Source organism: Pogona vitticeps, chromosome 5 (assembly GCF_051106095.1).
Source record: "Pogona vitticeps strain Pit_001003342236 chromosome 5, PviZW2.1, whole genome shotgun sequence".
In the NCBI taxonomy this organism is placed as follows: Eukaryota; Metazoa; Chordata; class Lepidosauria; order Squamata; family Agamidae; genus Pogona; species Pogona vitticeps.
In genome coordinates, this window is record NC_135787.1 from 158,442,507 (window position 1) to 158,455,984 (window position 13,478).

The window sequence follows — 13,478 nt, forward strand, 5'->3', positions numbered from 1 at the left end:
GGGTTCAGCCTCAATCCATTTGACTGCATCTATTCCAGTACAGTGTCCAGGCAGCGCTGGAGAGACCGGATGGCATCCACTGAAGTTGGTGTAAAGGAGATGTAGAGCTGTGTGTCATCAGCGTACTGATGACACGATGCCCCACACCCCCTGATGACCCCGTCCAGCGGCCTCATATAGATATTAAACAGCATTGGGGCGATGATCGACCCCTGTGGAACCCCACAATTGAGATTCCACGGGGCTGAGACCCTCTCCCCAAGCTGTACTCTCTGGGGGCGGTCCTCCAGGAAGGAGCGGAGCCAGGCAAGTGCCAGGCCACCAACTCCCAACTCAGAGAGCCTCCCCAGGAGGATACCGTGGTCCACGGTATCAAAGGCAGCTGAGATGTCGAGGAGGACCAACAAGGACATGTTGCCCCATGTTCATAGATACCGTATAAGATGAGTTGTATCATTAATATTCTATATATCAGATCCTATCTCTTAAGGTGCTACACTGAGAGGATTGGAAAAGATCAGTCTACATCCCAATCCCAAAGAAGGGCAGTGCCAAAGAATGCTCTAAACACCATACAATTGCACTCATTTCACATGCTAGCAAGGTTATGCTCAAAATCGTACAAGGTAGGCTTCAGCAGTATGTGGACCAAGAACTCCTAGAAGTACAAGCTGGATTTCGAAGGGGCAGAGGAACTAGAGACCAAAATGCTTACATGCACTAGATTATGGAGAAAGCCAGGGAGTTCCAGAAAAACATCTACTTCTGCTTCATTGTCTATGCAAAAACCTTTGACCATGTGGGCCACAGCAAATTATGGCTGTGATGGACAAAGGGCCAGTGTGCCAGCCTCAGCAGAGGATAGAGAGGAGGAGACATCCGGATGTGTGAGGGAAAACTCATAAAGATAGAGGAAGATGAAGTGAGGGGGGAGAAGGCAATAGAGATATGCTTGGCAGAAGATAAGGAAGGAGACAAAGGGGAGGAGCAAGATCTGATATTATGGGAAGAGGTTATAAAAAAGGAAGAAGTAGTGCGGGAATTTAGAGTGGAAGCAGGCATGAAAGAAAGAAGCAGAAGAGAAAGTGCGGTGCAAATGGATAGTTTGGACGAAAAGCTAATAAGGTCTGTGACCTGCTGAGAGAGTTTCCAAACCTCAAAATGGGGGGGGGGGAATTGTTACCTGACCCCTCATCTCCCAAGGGTGACGAGAGGGTGGTGAAGACACAAAAATAGACAGTCGTGGTTTACCCCCACAACCAAAGTGGAGGGAGTAAGCTAATCCGCCCCAGTCCCACTTGCAACACCCCACCACTGGAGGGGGACTGGGTGAGACATCCGTGCTGCGGGACGGTGTGCGCTGTGAGGAGTACTCCAATGCAACAGATGACAGACCGCAAGCACTTTGGTCCAGCCCCGATGCGAGGAGTGAAATATTTATGTCTGAACCGAAGAGACTGAGTTATGGAATGATTCCAGAGTTAAGTAGTTTTGATCCGTTTACTCTTATTAATCAAGGCACTGAAGAGAAAAAAAGTTGAAGAGTTCAAATCGCCTCCATCTCTCATTCCCGCCAAAATGAAGGAACTGTCACCAATTTCTGAAGAACCCTATCACAATGGCAAGTACTTAAAGAAATGGGAGTGCCTAATCACCTTATCTATCTCTTAAGAAATCTGTATGTGGAACAGGAAGCAACAGTTAGAACTGGATATGGAACAATTGATTGGTTCAAAATTGGGAAAGGAGTACAACACGGCAGTATATTGTCCCCCTGCTTATTTAACTTATATGCAGAATACATCATGCAAAAGGTTGGACTGGATGAATCCCAAGCCGGAATTAAGATTGCCGGAAGAAATATCAACAACTTCAGATATGCAGATGATACCACTCTGATGGCAGAAAGTGGGGAGGGATTAAAGAACCTCTTAATTAGCGTGAAAGAGGAAAGCACAAAAAATGGTCTGAAGTGCAACATCAAAAAAACTAAGATCATGGTCACTGGTCCCATCATCTCCTGGCAAATAGAAGGGGAAGATATGGAGGCCATGAGAGATTTTGCTTTCTTGGACTCCATGATCACTGCAGATGGAGACAGCAGCCACGAAAGTAAAAGACACCTGCTTCTTGGGAGGAAAGCGATGACAAACCTAGACAGCATCTTAAAAAGAAAAGCAGAGACCTCAGCTTGCCAACAAAGGTCCGAATAGTCAAAGCTATGGTTTTTCCAATAGCGATGTATGGAAGTGAGAGCTGGACCATAAAGAAGGCTGACCACTGAAGAATTGATGCTTTTGAACTGTGATATTGGAGGAGACTCTTGAGAGTCCCCTGGACTGCAAAGAGAACAAACCTATCCATTCTGCAGGAAATCACCCCCGAGTTCTCACTGGGAGGACAGATCCTGAAGCTGAGGCTCTAATACTTTGGCCCTCTCATGAGAAGAGAAGACTCCCTGGAAAAGATATTGGGAAAGTGTGAAGGCAAGAGGAGAAGAGGATGAGAGAGAATGAGATGGTTGGACAGTGTCATCGAAGCTACCAGGATGAATTTGACCCAACTCTGGGAGGCAGTGGAAGACAGGAGGGCCTGGCATGCTCTGGTCCATGGGCTCACGAAGAGTCGGACATGACTAAGCAACTAAACAACAACAATATAACATATGAAAATTTGCTCCCCTCTTGTCATTTATTTTATAAGGTTATATTAAAAATAAACATATTAGACATCTCCCTGTTTTTCCCATGCACCTCATCTTAAACTTGAAGCCCATTGAATTAAACTGCTTCAGTCAAGAAATATCACTGAAAAAATGACGAAGTTCATGTCACTACAACCATGCTTCAGCCCAGTATGAATATGCAATATTAATAAGAAAATATTGACCAGTATCTTGTTGAAGTTTTCTACATGCATAACTAATGTTGCACAAGGAACTGTATTATTTGGTGAAATGTCTGTTGCACTACTAATTGTGTTACTAGTTTTGCAATTGGCTATACAACCACTTTTGTAACAGAATCCTCACTAAATAGTGCAACCAGCAATAACTGTGAAAATGCCCAACAGAATATTGTCCATTAAAATATATTACAATGTCAAACATTAGAGAGCTCTGTGGAAATACTTGTTTACATGGCAAATTAGGGCAAATTAGTGGTGATCAGATCATGGAAGGCACTAGGACCTGGAAGGGGCGGATTCTGCATTTTTTGGTCCTTGTTTTAAAAAAAGCAAGCCTGTAGTGTAGTTGAGGCTGTTGCCCGAGCATGCTTTAAAATAGTTTCCAGAAGTTTTAGACAAGGGGAAAAAGAAGAAAAAAAGGAAGGAAAGTTGGAGGCTCCTCAAACTCTCTCAGTTGCAAGCAGCTCTCCTCGTTTCGGACATCATAAACCCAGACATTGTAGGCCTGAAGGGTCTTCGGGTCCCTTTTCGCCCACTAACCTGAAGAGGCTGCTTTTTAACACGTCTACAGGATTTTTGCAGGTGGTCTGGAACCCTCCGGACTGCCTCCCGTAGAGCAAGGTGCCTCCTCTGCCCCCCCTCTCCTGCCCTCCTCCAGTGCCCAACCGTGGACTGCTGCGCCTCTCCTGCCCTTTCAGCAAGACCGCGCCATCGAGGAGGACCGCGAGGATGAGCTTCTTCTGCCTCATCCTGGCCCTGAGCCTCTGGCGGGTGCGGGGCTTGGGAGAACCAGGCCCTTTGGAAGACGTCGTCATTGACAGATACTACATCCCCAAAGTGTGCTTGCGAGAAGTCCAGATGGGTGACTTCGTCCACTACCATTACAACGGGGCTTTCCAAGACGGGACGAAGTTTGACTCCAACTATGATTGAGGTGCCACAGTGGCAGGAGTGGTAGGAGTGGGGAGGCTCATCACAGGCATGCCTGCAGGGCATGTGCGTGAATGAGAGACGGCATCTAATTGTCCCACCTCATCTCGGCTTATGGCAGCATTGGTGTTGCTGGTCTGATTCCCCCAGACACCACCCTCTATTTTGATGTCATCATGCTCGACGTTTAGAACAAGGAAGACAAGCTGCAGATTACCACTCTGTACAAACCAGAACGGTGTAACCGTACAGTGGAGAATACAGACTTTGTGCGTTATCAATACAATGGCACACTTCTGGATACCACCCCCTTTGATTCCAGCTAGGGAAAAGACTGTACTTATGACACATATGTGGGTTCGGGGTGGCTGCTAGGCATGTGTACTGGAGAGAAGAGGAGAATAGTCACACACACCCCCCATTCCTGACCTATGGAGAGAAAGGTTATGGTACTGTTATCCCCCCTCAAGCATCACTGGTTTTCTATGTTCATCTGGTGGATCTGCACACCCAAAAGATCTCTCTTGAGTACTTAGAAGTGCCAGCATCATGGAAACGCAAGTCTGTGACTGGAAATTTTGTGCGCTACCATTATAATGGCACCTTGATGGATGGGACCCTGTTTGATTCTACAGTGGGGTCTCTACTTAAGAACTTAATCCGTATTGGAAGGTGGTTCTCAAGTTGAAAAGTTCTTATGTTGAATCTGCATTTCCCATAGGAATGCATTGAAAACCATTTAATCCGTATCTGCTCTTTTCCGTCCATAGAAACTACAGTGGAACCTCTACTTAAGAACTTAATCCATTTTGGAATGGTGTTCTTAAGTTGAAACGTTCTTAAGTTGAAGCAAAATTTCCCATAGGAATGGACTGAAAACCAATTAATCCGTTCTGGCTGTTTTTTTGTTATGTAGAGGTGCGTTCGTAGATTGAAAGCTGGTTAATACGTACTCTACCACTAGGGGGAGAATTTTTTTTTTAACCTAAGATGACCTAAGGTTAAAAAAAGAGCAGGAAAGGTTTTTTTTTTCCTGTTCTTATCTTGGATTTCTGTTCTCAAGTAGAAGCAAAATTTAGCAAATGGAGCTGTTCTTAAGTTGGATTGTTCTTAAGTAGAGACGTTCTTAAGTAGAGACCCCACTGTAGTTACTCACCAAATCACATTTATGACGCTTACATTGGGAAGGGTTATGTTATCCCAGAAATGGACCAGGGATTCCAAGGGGTCTGTATCAGCGAAAAGAGAAGAATCATCATCCCTCCCCATTTGGCCTAAGGAGAAAGTGGGGCAGGGAACAAAATCCCTGGTTTGGCTATCTTGATCTTCGATGTTCATATTGGTGACTTCCACAACCCCACAGACTCTGTGGAGATTGAGACTGCCTACCAACCTGAAGACTGTAATGTCACCACACAAGACAGAGACTTTGTCCGCTATCATTACAACTGTTCCCTCCTGGAGGGCAGCAAGCTTTTCTCCTCCCATGACTATGAAAATCCTCAGGAAGCCACTCTAGGCACCAACAAACTAATCAAAGGCTTGAATGTTGGTTTGCTAAATATTTCTGTGGGAGAGAAACGTCTCATTACTGTTCCTCCACATTTAGGCCATAGTGAAAGTGGTGCCTGAGGTGTTCCTAGAAGTGCTATTCTCCGATTTGAGATAGAGCTTTTACACCAGGAGCAGGTGTTCCAGACGGGTACCTGTTCATCTGGCACAGTGAACCACCAGTTAATCTGTTTGAAGCAATGGATCTTAACAAGGATGGTGAAGTCCCTCCTGAGGAGTTCTCAACATTCATCAAATCCCAAATTGCAGACAGCAAAGGTCGCATGATGCCAGGTGCTAACCCAAAAAAGGTTGTCACTGATACGTTCCAAAACCAAGACCGTAATAAAGATGGGAAAATCACAGCAGAGGAACTGAAGTTGAAATCAGACCATGGAAGTCCTGAGTCCTTTGGGAAATACCACTTAAGACATCAGTTTAAGGTATCTATCCCATTCTAATTAGACCATAAGTGTAATTTCTCCCATTTGTCCCTCTATATATTCCTGCTTAAATTAGATATTTGCATCTTACAAAATATGCTGTAAAGAAATCTATCTTATATAATATTTCTGGAATCCCTAAAGCTACATGCAAAGAACCACCTTTCTTATTCCCCCCACCTTAAAATACAGCTGATTAAAGTTGGCAATATAATTTTCTTTTCTCAATTGTTCCAGCAATTTATTTCATACAGGAAGAAGGCTGTGCTTTGCTTCTTCTGTCCTATTCAGCAGCTGGGGGGAGCTCACTTAGCTAGTTCATTCCTGTTACTGTGGTAACAAGATGACTGCTGTGATATGATCTCATGTGCTCCATGTGTAAGGGTTCTCAACCTTTGTCACAGCAAGCTTTATTATATCAAGGAACTTTGAAAAAAATGATTTAGAAGATCGAAATGCAGTATTTATTTTACAGTATAATATAAACAACTAGATCAAACAAAATAAAGTAGTACGGAAAAACCTTTTCCACATAAGTTTCAAGTTCTTTCAAAGTAAAATATTGTTATGTTTAGTTTTCTAAAACATAATCATACATATGAATCCTTTTCCTCAGTAATATTATATACTGTGTTGGAAAAGTCATAGTTGATTTACCAACTTTCTTTTCTTTTTACTAGAAGTAACCAGGTATGGATACTTCTAATTTGATTGGGAAATGGCATGAGTATTGTTATGTGATGTTTATTTATTTCTGTATTATTTTGCCAAGCTAAATTAAATATGCACATACATGCACATATGCATGTGCACACACACAAAGAATGTCTTCTAGGCCAGAGAACCTATGACACAGGTGGAACAAATAATAGTGTCGGACAGACAACTTAGATCACAGAAATGGAATGAGGAAGAATTTAACACCTCATCCACCCAGTTTTCTATCAGATTAGTGCCCCTCCCTCAGGTGCATTTATTTCTAAAAAATTAGAACGTCAATCACAAATTTATTGGCTTAAATTGCAGTTTGGCCCCCGACTCATTGTAAGCAACAGCAGGCTAGCAAAGATTCACCTCCAGTGATTAACAGGCAAAGTTCTTTAGACCATTAAGTATCTGGAAGAGCTTCATGGGTGGCGTCTTTACAGAAGGGAAGATCAGATATTTAGTTAGCTCTGCTACAGCTATGATATACTTCTTTTTACTCTATCAGTGTTTCTCCAAATTGCAAACTTATCCTCGTCTTCCTTCTCTCTTTAAAGCAGGAACCTGCGTCAATGAGGACACTTGTGTTAACTGCCATGTTGGTTATACCAGGGCAAGTTCCAAGGGCCTGGGGTCATTTGGGCCCTCCGCTGGTCTTTGGTGGGCTGTTCCCTTGCCAAATGCTGGGGAAAAAGGACAAAGTATGCCTGATGCTAGGGATGGTTTCAGGCTACAGAGAGACTACACCAAAAGACAAAACAAAACAGGAAATGGCCAGAAAGTTACTCCTAGTTTCTAAAAGGGAAGACTGGAGAGGTCAGGAGTGCCTTGGGGTCACAGGGAGGAATTTATGGAACTGCAGTCAGCACTTTGCTCACCACTAAATTATGCTACTAGTCACACTCCTGCCAGGTCAGTGGTACTAGCTGACATATTTTGAATGTCTTCTAGATAACATGACCTATACAAAGGGCATAGGTCAAATAGTAAAATATTCTCTGGGGCAAGTTTCAGATAATTTTCACATGTATCAGTCAAGTAAGAAGATTTCTGGAAGCCTGTTCCAGAAATAAACAATACCATAATCAGACTAACAACTAGAAGACAGAAACTGCAGCAAAAAGACAGACCACAGCAGACAAAGCTAATAAGGCAATGGAGTTATTTAATGAATATTTTTCAGTTCATTTCACTGACCTTTATCAGGGTAATCTTTAAAAAAACTATTCACAAATGAGTAATTTAAGAATGACATAAAAATAATTCCTGCAGTAAGTATGAAACTACCAATAAAATTAAAATACTACTCATACAATAGTATATTCCTATAATAACTCTAGAAAGATTTTTGAAGGACAAGCAAATTAATATTCTAATAAAAAGAGCAGCATTTTCTCATAAAATGTAAAAGTGAGCAAACTGCTAATAGAGTTTTATTATATAGCCTTTAAAAAGGAAAGAAAAAGGAAAGAAAAAGAAAAAATGGACTGTTGCCTAACTAAGGGCTCAATCACACTTGCCAAAAGAAGCCCAGCTATACCATTTTTGCCATTATTTGGATTGTTCCAAAATTTTCTGTTCACACAACACACAGCTAGCATCATTTAATTTGCTCTGGCAATCAGTTTATTTCCTCCTCACTGGGAGGGTTGTTTTAAAGTGTATCAATCATGTATCGCTTCATTTATCATCATTTCAGTGCATGTGAACATTACTGTTAATTTATTTCCTTTGTGAAAGGGTCACATTTTTTGCCTGTGTGACCACTTTATGGTCACTGAGCTTGTACCCTTTAAAATTTTTGTTTTTAAAAGGGATACTGATAAATTGCTAGTAGCAGCCGCCACTTCTGCCACAAAAACAACATGAATGCACTGCTCAGAAGGTGACAAGCTTCCTCCTCTTTTGTGGGTGAAAGAGGGTTTGAACAGAGAACGGGACATTTCCTGCTTTGAATTATAAAGAAAGGGGTGTTGCATTACCGTCTTCGCTCTCTCTTTTTGAACTCTTTTCTTCACAATACTTTGCAAGTCTTAAAACCTTACTCCTCCCAGCGCTGTTCAAAGGGAAAACAAAACAAAACAAAACAAGAACTGAGAGGGCAATATAAGCAGAGAAGTAAAAAAAAAATTATAATGGGGGGATGAGTGAGTAAAGGATGAAAGGGAAAAAGGGAGGAGGAGAAGGTTTGTACTGCTTTCTCAATAAATCACTTTTGTAATTTAAAAAAGAAAGGACAAAAGTGGGCCTCATTGCCCCAAGAAACAATAGACAAAATAAACTGATACAAATTAAAGAGCAGTGTAGCCTGCTATAACAGGCTGAAATTGAAAGAAATGTAGCAATGCAGTTCAAAACAATATAAATGCACCTGCCAATACATATACCACATGGTTCCTGAAAATAATGTTACATTACAACAGAAGAATGAAAAATAATTGGTATAACTGGGGTTCTTTTCTCACGTGTGATACAGCCCTAAATACCACTAAGGACAAACAATTCAAAACAGCATTATTGGTCACAGCTCTATATATTGCAAATTAATATTTTTTAAAATCAGTAAAACACAGATGAATACCAAAAATACCATCATTAAAACAGCCATCAAGGCTAACAAGAAAATCTTCCAATGAATTTTGAAATCCAATTTATTCTGCTATTTCTTGTGGGCAGACTGTCTGATGTGATATTCTACTAGATTTAGAATAAAGAAAGGATTTATGCCTAATTAATAAGGAATTAATGTATTTCATAATGACAAAAATATTATATGATATCCCTGATAAATACTTGATTGCTTGCTCTTAGGGTAATGTATTTTCTATTAGTTGCAGGATGTATTGGCCAATTTGTCTATATTCAATGGTGCAAAAATCAACTACCTATGATTTTAACTTATCTTTCATGTTCAGGTCCAAAGTGAACATGGCAGCACCTCCAGAAAAGTTCAATGTGAAAGAGCATAGGACTTAATCAAGTTCCTCTTTCTCCAAGGGAAAAGTGCAAAGCAGATCCATGATGAAATGTCACAAACTATGGATGACAGTGGCCCTTCATATGCAACAGTTAAATGTTGGGTTGTCAATGTTAAAACTGGCCATTTCGGTGGATCCCCAAACTTTTGACAACCAAACAAAAGAGGAAACGTGTGGAGTCATCGGTGGCTGTTTTGGAACATTTTGCAAGAAATGAGTCAGATTTCCTGGGCGAACTGGTAACTGGTGATGAGACATGGATCTACTGTTATGATCATGAGACAAAGGAAGAGTCTAAGGAATGGAGGCACAGTGTTTCCCCCAGGCCAAAGAAATTCCAAGTGCAAAGTTCGGTGCAGAAGCAAATGGCAACAGTTTATTGGGATAAGAAGGAAGTTCTGCTTGTGGATTACCTCCAACAGGGTTCAACCATCAATGCAAAATATTACTGTGCTTTATTGATGACGTTGACGCAAAACATCAAGGAAAAACATCGAGGAAAGCTCTCCAAATGTGTCATCCTGTTGCATTACAACGCCTCGTCACACACTGCAGGTGAAACAATGGCAAAACTGACATCCTTAGGCTTTCAAGTGATGCCCCATCCACCCTATTCTCTCGACCTGGCTCCTTCTGGCTATTAAAACACTTAAAGGGACAATGATTTGGGAGTGTTCTGGAGGCAACTAATGCTGCAAATGAGTGGTTACACCAACAGTCAGAAGAAATTTATTTGCAGGGACTTAAGAAGCTGCAAGACAGATGTTGTAAGTGCATTGACTTCCTGGGGGAATATGTAGAATAATGTGGCAGTTCCAGCTTCCTAGCTCAATTTTTTTCTGGGAAAGGCACAATACTTATCAGCACCTCCTCATACTCCTGACCTCACACTGAGCAAAACACAAAATTGTAGGTGGAAGAAAGCAAATTTAACCATCATTAACAGCATATTCTGCATCTCCAGTAGTATATCTCTGAAGTCCTATTCTAGATGTTAGGGGCATTCTCTTTAATACTATGAGATTGCAAATAATGAAACCTCTAATGAAATGTTTCCCTAAAGAGTGATCTACAACACACAGAAGTTCTCATTAACAACAATGTTAGGTCTAATAAAAACTGACCATAAAACATTTTCTAGCAGATAAACTGACATTTATTATCAAAATGATTTAATGGAGTTTGGCCTCACTGAAGCACCATGAAAACCAAAATGTGAATCAAGAGCAGTGCAATACACTTTTTTGCTTCAAAAATGCCACGTATTTATCTATACATCTATTTCATTTATTTCTTTGCCCTTCTTCCTCATACAACTCAAGGTAACTTATGCATACGTTTAAAAGCAGATTGTCTCCCCATGTCCCAGCACACTAGGCCTTGATTTAGGAAATGATGGCATTATCTTTTGACTCCTAATGTTTATACCTGTAATTTTCCTTAGCTGTCACCATCTGTTTTTTTTTCTTTTTTGTCATTTGTTGTATGTGTTCTTTATTACTCCTTGTTTGGGGATGGGGAGTTATTTTACTTAGTTGTGAACCTCTACTCGATGGATGGTATACAAATGCAATGCCATGCAATGCAATAAAATAGCCACATTGCCACGAGGGGCAAAGATATGAGAGGACTCACCAGCCAACAGCTAGAGATGGAAAGAAGTTGATTTGACAATCTCCATGAAAACAGAGTTTGTTTGTGTGCTGAACCTCTCAGAACGCATTGCAGGAAATAATGCATCTTCCCCCAACAACTTACATTTTCTCATGGAGAACACATATTGGAAATATAAAATGCTGAATGCGTTTCTGTTATGTAATTTATTTATTTTATTTTTTGCCACATACTACAGCAATAAGAATCAAACTAAAAGTAGTGATAAGTCCAGTTGCAGGTTATATTGGTGTAAAATGTTGCAGTTGGGCCCAAGAGTCAACTTAAAAAGTTACTGGATCCTTCTGTAAGTAGTATTTCTTATTGCCAAGTGGGGTAGGGACACTCTTTTTGGTAAGGGCACTGAGGTATGATGGTGGAGGTGATGCAGAAATAGCCTTGGGAGTCACTTTCCCCCTTTCCAGAGCTATTTGGCAGGAGAATGGGCTAACTGAAAGTCTTTAAACAAAGTATGGATGTTGTCTGTTAGAAATTTTTCTAGCACACAAAAAGCTACAATATTTTAGTTACATAATGAGAAAAATATGGAAAAATATAGATTTTTACAGTGGATCATTCAAGGTGAATAAATAAGGAGAAAATGCTGAAAGGATAAAAAAATATTAGCTGAAGAACCTTGGACACCAGTTTGGATACAGCTTTATTATACAGAGCAGCCGCATCCAAAGTAAGAATAGGGAAAAATATTCAGAGCAGCCAGAATATGCACTAGGAAAAATGCATTTAAATGTGCACAAATCTCCATGTAGGAAGAAGAAAATGCAAACAGGACTAGGAGAAATACAAGAAAATTGAGACTGAGCCATTTTCACATCCCTGACATCTGAGAACAGGTGTCTCTAGTACTTAAGGTAACAAAAAGCCATCTTGTGAGTAGGGAAAATCTGGCAAGGTCTGCTACTGGAAAGCCTACTGAAAAGATTCTTTCGCTTAATTCGAGTTCTCCCATGATATTATAAATTAAATAAAATCATACTTGCTATAAACAACCCTATGTATGTACTTTATTACAGTCATGCTATAAATACTTCCTTACTTTCTCTCCTATCTACACAGAAAAATACTGCATGCAGTTCTGGTTCACCATCTGAGAAAGCTACCATATGGCTGGAAAAGTCACAACATAGCAATTATGATTACAGGGTGGAACAACTACCCAAGAAGAAAGCCTAAGAAGCTGGAGCTTATTTAGAACACAGTATGATGTGGAGAAGAGGTTTATATAAGTATGGACCTTATAGCAGCAGGACATGGGACTCCCTTAATGGAACCAATCAGAAGTAGATTTAAGACTAAATGAACAAGAGTAAATATTTTATCCCTATAATCTACAAAATCTACTGTTAAAATGTGATTAAGTTTGGAAGAGTTTCTTTTTTGGAGGACAACAGCTCTTTAAATCCCCCAGCCTATATGGTAATGAGATGCAACAGTGCTGGATTACAGAGTTTCACAAGGGAAAAAAAGGCAAATCTATGGCAAACTGTATTACCAATAAACATTAGTCACAATGGCTAAAGTATTTTGAGATTCAGAAAGCCAATACATATCAGTTGGTGGGAGACAACCACATAGTAGTTGGGCTATTGTCTTCATAACTGGCTAGTGGTTGTTCACCTGGAGCTACCTGGTTTGCTTTAGTGGAAAACATTGGACCACTCTTCTGAGTCAGCACAGGTCGTATATTTGGATGCTTGCAAGGCTATCACTTGTGAAAGAACACTTTTCTTTTCAGCATTTCCAAAACAGATGACTAATCTGTGTCCCTCAGGTTATTAATCTCTATCCCTCATGTTATTATAAACTAATTAAGTTTGTTCATTCTAGTTAATTATTCTGGACAGTACATTAAGGGACTCCAAAATTGATTTAATTAAAGAATACAATACCTTAAAAATGGCAGACACACAGAATGTTATTAATGAGTTTGTTAATCTCACTAAATCCTTCTTTCACTTGTTATTGGGGACAGCTTTAGATATAGACATGAAAGGAAAGTAAGTGTAAGGATGTTATGTTCCTTTTTCCCACACTTTTCACACTAACCACTGGGCTAGTCAGGCATAATCTAAGCCAAATCCCTTGAGAATACACAGTGGAAGTGAAGAACAGATTTAAAGAACTAGATTTGGTAGACAGAGTGCCTGAAGAACTGTGGAAGGAGGCTCATAACACTGTACAGGAGGCAGCAAGAAAAACCATCCCAAAGAAAAGGAAATGCAAAAAAGGAAAGTGGCCTTACAAATAGCGGAGCAGAAGAGCGATACAACATTCAAGGGTGATAGGGAAA

The 13,478-nt window shown here is 40.5% G+C and overlaps 1 protein-coding gene and 1 pseudogene across 11 annotated transcripts in view; one reads left to right on the plus strand and one right to left on the minus strand.

Moving 5' to 3' along the window:
* ANKS1B (ankyrin repeat and sterile alpha motif domain containing 1B) overlaps window positions 1-13,478 on the minus strand; it is a 456,219-nt gene that overhangs the window by 243,395 nt on the left and 199,346 nt on the right. The window lies entirely within an intron of this gene.
* On the plus strand, window positions 3,637-8,343 carry LOC110084195 (peptidyl-prolyl cis-trans isomerase FKBP10 pseudogene; annotated as a pseudogene). The gene is made up of 2 exons (XR_013536877.1): window positions 3,637-4,471; window positions 4,972-8,343. The product of XR_013536877.1 is annotated as a peptidyl-prolyl cis-trans isomerase FKBP10 pseudogene (transcript).